The following is a 6,634-nucleotide window of genomic DNA, read 5'->3' on the forward strand; positions in this document are numbered from 1 at the left end:
GAACTTCGTAAAAATATTTGACAAAAGGTAATACATCTTTTAAATTTTTTGGTTGGGTGGACTTTGGCTGTGTCTGGCTATACCTAGGGATGTGTTCTAAATTATCGAAAGAATTAAGTAAAACTTAAAACGGGTAATATATACCAGAACTTGCGACGCGGGGAGGGGATGCTTTTTTCTTATTTGATTTTTGTTTATGCAAATGTATTTTTCAAACTCTTGTGTAAACACGTGTATTCGAGTTGCTGCTATAAGAAGCGACCTGGGCAGCCGTGCAATGTCCCGTAAAAACACGGTTAAGCAGCTGATAAATAACTATAAAATCAACCCAAAGCGTCGTGTCAATATACATGGCGCAGGTCTGTTGAAAGCGTGTAATTAGGCTTGCGGCCATGATATCGGGACAAAATAGTCTCGGTATGTGGAGGTCCACCCATGCGCTACACATGGGCTCAGCGAGATTAAGAGGTTAATGCAATTAACAGAACGCGTGGGGAAGAGACGGGAGCACATTGTGGCAAATCATTTTTGCCGCTGTCATTTTCGGTCTTGAAAGAAAGAAAGAAACACAAAGCGACACAAAATCGAAGAAAGAAAAAAAGTTAGGTTAGGCGCGTTCCTTTTGCCGTGACAAGTTGAAATTTGCGGAATGTACTATGTACCGGGTGACTCAAGGAGACGCCAGGCTCTTTAAATTGACGGCAAAACTCGGTTTCTTAACCTATCGGGCTACGACTTTGTGCAGCGTTGCCCACAGGGTGCATTCTATCCTGTAAAATTAGCAAAGAGCGAACTTATGTGAGGAAAAATTAAAAAAAGAAAAAGGCTTAGCTCCTATGGAAAAGCAGCGAAGCCACTGGTCCTCAAACTACAGGGCGCCGTATGGTTTGAATACGAGTGGCTTCGCTGCGTTTCCATAGGAGCTAAGTTTTTTTGTTTCTTAACTTTTTCCTCAGGTAAGTTCGTTCGTTGCAAATTTTAGAAACAAAAATGTGGCACCTGTGGCCAACGCTGCACAAAGTCGTAGCGCGGTAGGTTAAGAAACCGAATTTTGAAGTCGATTTAAAGAGCCTGGCCGCTCCTTGAATCACCCAATATTTATAAACAATGTGTGACGCCGGTGCTTTTCGCAAATCAAAGATAGGAATACACTAGGTAACCGACTAGCATTCGATGTTTGCCTCCTTCCCAGGGCATATTAAAGCGACTCCAGTAATATGGGCTCGTTGGGACCAGCGATGTTCACGTCAATGTCGCGCCATTTTGAAGCGACCGGAATGCATGGTACCTTTTCCCTCTAGGTATGAACTCATTTGAAGAAACTATAACGATTTTAAAGCAATTAAATGTAAAGGTGCAAGCGAGCTGGACAAGAATGACGAAAATAATCCCTGAAGAAGGGAAACAAGGGGGACAAAAGACGAGCACAAATCTCCAAACGCAGCTAGGTGCTGGAGTGCGACCGAAAAATCCACCTTGTCCTGGTATAAAACCAGGAACTTCTTAATGTCCAGTGGAGCGCTCTATCAACTGAGCTAACCAAGAGTTAGACGTAAGTAGAGCAAATGGGTTCTATCAGCAGTCACTAGTCTAACACCAACAAGAATGAACGGATAAAGATATAAGGTAATGATTATAAAGCAATTAGTTGCAAAGGTGCAAGCGAGCTGGACAAGAAGGGCGAAAATAATCCCTGGAGAAGGGAAACAAGGGGGACAAAGAACAAACACTAATCGATACCAGGACCAGCCGGATTTTTTCGGTCTCGCTCCAGTCAACGACCTGTTTGACAAATGGCGTTTCTTCTTTGGCCCCCTTGTTCCCCTTCTCCGGGGTCATTTTCGTCAAACTCAAAAGACTTGGCGCACGAAATTCATACTTGTAAAGGTAAGAAAAAAACAAAGCGAACATAGGCGATCTGATGAATGACACCGCAGTAAACTCAAGACAGGGGAATAATAAAACAAAACCTTCCATTGATTGTTGCCCCTCTCAGGCTTAATATAAATATTACTTGTAATTCTATCGTGCAGATGCAACAGACCTAGTTTCATCATATGGAATTCGAAGTTGAGAGAGCGACGGTGTATAATACGTCTACCCTACAAATTATGTATAAAGATAGCTTGATTATTATCAGTTCAATTCCCGTGTGAGATTACAAAACAGTTACATAGCAAGCACACAAATTCGACGCATGACCTCAAAATGCCACCGATGCAGGATCAGAAGATACTTATAGCACGAACATGTTCTCGATAGCCGCGAAATAGGCAGAGCTAGTGTAGTTGTTTCATAACAACGCAAACGTGTAAACGAAAGTCCGAATGGGTCTCGGCAACAACAATATTACGCCCTATGTTATTTGTTCACCGTATTTGTCTATAAAATAAAGCTCAGCCTAATACTATGTTTTATAATCCTGCTGATGAGTATTACTTCATTATTTCCTTTCCTACAGTTGCAGCATTCTCGCCAAGCACTTTTTTTGAAGAGCGCGAGATCATTTTGCAGAATAGCACAGGCACTTACACCTAAAACATTGTGAAACAGTTGAAGTCTTTGGGGAACATTATAAATTATGAATTCCCAATACATGCAGTGCATTGTTCACTATCAGTTAAGGGAGCACTGGCGCAAGTTTAGAAACTTGCCATACGCCAGAGAATACGGAAGATGCCTCGGACACAAATGTTTTAGCCTAAGTTAATTCTTACGGCTTTTGAGGTTCTATATCAACCAAGCAACAGCAAAATACAAGGGGCATATTTTTTTTTAAATGTTCTTAGGAGTATTTAACGTCTAACCTGACTGAATGCTTTGGTTATCCTAAAAGTTTATTATATCCGTTTGAACACGCCGTGTTAGACCAAAAACTTTTTTGACGCCAACAATGTGTCGTTAAAATAAAAAGTGGTAAAATGTTAGCCAAATCTGGGCACACTTGTGATATGAAAGAAAACGCGTGGCATTCCGCTTCTGCCGTCCGTCCTGATGTACTAGCCAGACCTGCAAGGAATTCAGTGGAAAGGGTGCATCACCATTGCGGTGTCGCCGGCCCAATTGATTAAACTCCGCGATGGGACGGCGTGGCCCTTTTTGTTACCCTCGAAATGAAGAAACCGCCTTCCTTCAGCGCTGTGCGTACCCACAATCTCAAAATAAGCTTTGAGCACAGCGTCGTCACCAGTTTCGGATTCTTATCGCGCGCACCACCAGACGCGACCTGGTTCTGCAATAAAGTTCGCCTCAAGATTACTGTGATAACATGGTCCCTCGCGAAATTGATACTTCTGGACTGTTTCTTTTCTTTCAAATTAAAAACATTTGAGAGCATCAATCCATGCTTGTTCTTGTGTAGTCTGATATCGCTGCATTTCACGCAGGTAATAATATTTCAAGTAAAAAGCACGGTGTCGAACGGGTCATCCATCTGATTTCGTTGCGGTCAGGGTTCAGCGGCTCTGCTTTTGTTTTGCGGTTTTGGCTCCTGTCCAGTTATAGGTACCAAATATAGGTTCGACAACCGATTGCACTAAGTGCTAGCTGGTTGAAATCGGCACATTGTTGTGCGTTATACGGTACCGTGGCATCCTGCGCATCTTCTCCGCTAAACAAAAATTATAGCTCCCAGTCGCTAAGAAAAAGGAGCGTTCATATTCTTATCAGACGCCTCGCTCAGTAAACGGGGGCAGCGTAAAGTATGCCCGCTTAAGTTTGTGTTCTACTCTTAACGTTTTATAGCGAACACCAGTCCATGCACACCATCTGTACATAAGGTGCTGCGTAGCAATACCAAAGTATAGTCTTCCAATGCGACACCTATCAACCTGCACGCACCGTGCTCGCTAACAGAACATATGGCAGCGGAAAAGTACTTAAAAATGAATCAAGAAAAAAACATCCACGCGGCAGCTGGTTTTGAAATGTACGATGAAAATATTAAAATTACTTCTCGGCGCCAGATATAACGTTTTTGAAACCGTAGATGGACGCCATAGTCGTGCCAATTTTTCATTTTAATTTTTATGTTCGCCTTTCCTTTCGTTGAGGAACATTGTTCATCTGCATAAAATAACCAAAGAGTAGCTCCTTCGCTTCTTGGTATAGTGAGCCAGAGGTGCACATCACCGCGCCGACTCGCGGACGTCAAGTCATGGTGCACACGTGCGGGATATGTATTTATATGTTGAATTATTTGTCAGATATTTCCCCGTCACTGACATTTATTTAGGCAACAATGCACCACTGTCGCCACCACCACGAATGCTAAAATAATCTTGGCACCGCCATCCGCCAAAACAGGTCCGTCTCACACTGTACTGCTCCGAACTGCTTTATATTAAACAGGCAACCCTTAGATTGTGGTGGTGGAAAACCTCTTTATTGGTCCTGCGAAAACCCCTACCCCTCCGTCACCCCTTCACCAACACACCTACGCACAGTCTGCCGGTGAAGCAAGCGCCGGGTTCGCTGGACGAAACCCCTTTGTCCCTCCAAGTTCACACACATCACACCATCCTTGAAGTCTTCCGGCCAGTCCTGGGTCCCCGATGCCTCATGCCCTCGTTGTTCACAGTCCCACACAATATGCTGCAGCGTTGCCCGACTGTCCTTACATACCCTGCACAAGTCACTCTCAAAATTCCCTGGGTCCACATGTCTCCCCAACACCGGGGTATACACACACATCACCTGCAACTGCCTAAAAAGCACCGCATCCTCCCGACACAAATCCTTGTGAGGTTCCGGGAACCTCCTCCTATCCCGTCTGCAACATTCAAGATACTCTCCATAACCCACCGGCACATACGACCCCTCCTGCGAATCCCGGCCTAAGAGTCCTCGGGCGCAGCAGTCGGCCATATCATTCCCCACCTCATGTGCAGGGCTCCATATTAGTTCCACTTGTCCCTTCACACTGATCAACCTCTTAGCCCTCTCACTCACCGTTCCATTCATGAAGCGCCTGACAACCCCCATTGCATCACTAAATACCTTCCTTACACCCTCGATAGAAATTGCCATTGCAACCGCCACCTCCTCAACTTCTTCCGCACTGTCACATCTCAATCCCGACGCTGTAACCACCCTACCATCTTTACCCGCCACAACCACAGCCGCCCCCCGGTCCCCATCAAAAGCTCCGTCCACATAAACACTACCCTCCTCCTTCCCATACAGCCTATACAGCGCCTGCGCCCTTGCCTGCCTACGCCCCTTATCCCGTTCCGGATGCATGTGCCTCGGCACCGGCCTATCCCTCAACCTCCTCATGTCCTCATCCTTAATCCTTTCCAATCCCCCCCTGCCAGCCTCAGCACCCACCCCCACCCTGCTCAACACCCTACGCCCCACCGCAGACCCCCTCAACCTCTCCGTCTGCGAGATCCTCTGCGCTTCTATCACCTCTTCCAATGTATTATGCACACCCAATCGCTCCATCATCTCCGTGCTAGTACATGCCAGCAACCCAATCGCCGCCTTATATATCCTACGTATCAGAGCATTAATCTTCCCTTTCTCCGTCACCCCCCACTTCAGATACCCAGCCACATACGCGATGTGGCTCATCCCAAAAGCCTGCACCAGCCTCAAAACACTCTCCTCCTTCATACCCCTCCTCCTACTAGCCACCCTCCTAACCATCTGCATCGCTGCCCCGACCTTGCTTTGCAACTTATCCAACATCACGCCATTACCCCTAGCCTCCTGTAACCACAGTCCCAACACTCTCAGCTCCTTAACTCTAGGTATCAATCCCCCATTCGCCCTCAACTCCACATCCTGCCATCTCCTACTCCTCGGCCCCACCACAACATACGCCGACTTCTCATGACTGCACTCCAACCCTGTACCCGCCAACTCTTCCTCAATAGCATCAATCCCTCGTTGCAACGTATCTCTAGTCTCCTCCACGCCCTTACCAACACACCACAACGTCAAGTCATCCGCATAAATGGAGTGACCGATCCCTTCTCTCGTTAACCTCTTCCCCACCTTTGCCATGACCAAATTAAACAACATCGGCGAGATAACCGCGCCTTGCGGCGTACCTATACATCCCAACCCCCTCTTCCCAACCTCGTACTCCCCAGCAACCAATTCCGCGCTCCTCCCAGTCAAGAAGCTCCTCACATACTCATAGCTCCTCTTCCCCAACCCCAACTCCGACATTCTTTCTAATATGGCCGAATGCTGCACCCTATCAAAGGCACTCTTGAGATCCAATCCCAACACAACCCCCACTTTCCTCGACTGCACAACCTCATGCTTAAGTAACAACATTGCATCCTGTGCACACAACCCCTCCCTAAATCCGAACATAGTATCACTAAACACCCCCCTCCCTTCCAGAAAATTATTCCACCTTCGCAATACCACGTGCTCCAAAACCTTACCAACACACGACGTAAGCGAAATCGGTCTCAAATTCTGCACCCCCACCGGTTTATTCGGCTTAGCCAACAACACCATCCTAGCCGTTTTCCATTCTTCAGGCACCTCCCCGCTCTCCCAACACCTATTAAACAGCCCCGTGAGCACCTCAACAGCTTCTTCCCCCAAGTTACGCAGCATATTGTTACTAACCCCATCCGGCTCTGACGCAGACCTCGTTTTCACCCTCTGCAAC

The sequence above is a fragment of the Ixodes scapularis genome, unplaced genomic scaffold (assembly GCF_016920785.2).
Source record: "Ixodes scapularis isolate PalLabHiFi unplaced genomic scaffold, ASM1692078v2 PGA_scaffold2__306_contigs__length_199485367, whole genome shotgun sequence".
NCBI classification, from domain to species: Eukaryota; Metazoa; Arthropoda; class Arachnida; order Ixodida; family Ixodidae; genus Ixodes; species Ixodes scapularis.